Source organism: Limulus polyphemus, unplaced genomic scaffold, assembly GCF_000517525.1.
Source record: "Limulus polyphemus unplaced genomic scaffold, Limulus_polyphemus-2.1.2 Scaffold3038, whole genome shotgun sequence".
Taxonomy (NCBI): Eukaryota; Metazoa; Arthropoda; class Merostomata; order Xiphosura; family Limulidae; genus Limulus; species Limulus polyphemus.
Window position 1 is genome coordinate 27,104 of NW_013668648.1, and position 1,319 is coordinate 28,422.

General features: G+C 31.4%; 1 long non-coding RNA gene across 1 annotated transcript in view; it reads right to left on the bottom strand.

Annotated features, from left to right (window-relative positions):
* The window catches only part of LOC111088043, an 18,823-nt gene that overhangs the window by 15,199 nt on the left and 2,305 nt on the right, over nucleotides 1-1,319 (bottom strand). The window lies entirely within an intron of this gene.

Below are 1,319 nucleotides of genomic sequence, written 5' to 3' on the forward strand. Positions count from 1 at the left end.
GAATATTAAACACCAAAAACAATAGCTTAGTCATAGACAAAAACCAATTTTGACCCAAAAACCTGGACTCCATCTGCAGAAAGTGATGCTTTGTATTTGGTGGGACATCAAAGGATTAATTCATTTCGAACTCCCCAATCCACAGCAAACTTTTGATGCAGAGATCTATAAGCCAGCAACTGGAATGTTTAAATCAAGCCCTTCATCATAAATGCCCTTCACTTGTCAATCATAAAGGTGTTCTTCTTCTCCACAACAATACACATCTACATGTGGCACATTTGATGCAACACATTATGGAGTTGGATTGGGAAGTTCTCCCCACACCCACCATATTCTCCAGATATGGCACCATCAGATTACTGTCTTTTTCATTCCTTTAACACTATCTTAATGGGAAAATGTACACAAATATGGAAGGTGTTAAAGAGGACATCGACATGTTTTTTGCTTTAAAGTCAAGTGATTTCTTTAATCAGGGCATTAACAACCTAATTGTAGGATGGAAAAGCATCATCAATAAAAATGGAAACTATTTCATTTAATATACATTTTGTTTGGAAATACAAGTTGTATGGGTTTTTTCATCTAACAAAAAGTGACATTAATTAATTAATGCCAATCAAAGCCAATATTTTTTGGTTGGATGAGACAGACAAAATATAAATGAAGGTTGAATAAGTTATAATAAAAAGATTTTGGAATCTCATCACGTTGTTAGTCCATGCCACCATATAGTCATGTTCTATCTGATGACCATGCATCTTAACAATAACCCTGATGCATAGTTTTCATTGCAAAAAGTGATGAAATAAGATTGATATGTCCCAAGCATACTAGTCCTCCCTGTTGCTTTCCATAATCTATCTAGTATATGAATATTATAGTTTCTCAGTGCCCATTTCATCAGTCCAATTGTGCAGAAATTCATACGTGCTTTATTGGTATGTCTACATATGAATGCTTATCGTATTTTTTGGAATATAAGATGCACCGGTGTATAAGATGCACCCTTATTTTGAAGACAAAATTTTGGGGAAAAATAGCTACATTCGCATTTGAAAGATTTTTGTTGAAGAAAAATTCAATTTGATACTTTAAAAATTAGTATATATTGTTCTAAACATCAAAATAAGAAAATACCGTAAATCAAAAAATGGTTTACTGTTATTTAGTTTGGTTTAAAACCTACAAAATCTTCATTGCTTTCACTGTAATTTATTTTTTTTATATTTAGAGAGCATTATAAATAGTTATGTTTTTTAAAAGAAAAAAAAACTGTATTGTTATAAATAACACATTCAATTGAACTAAACTAT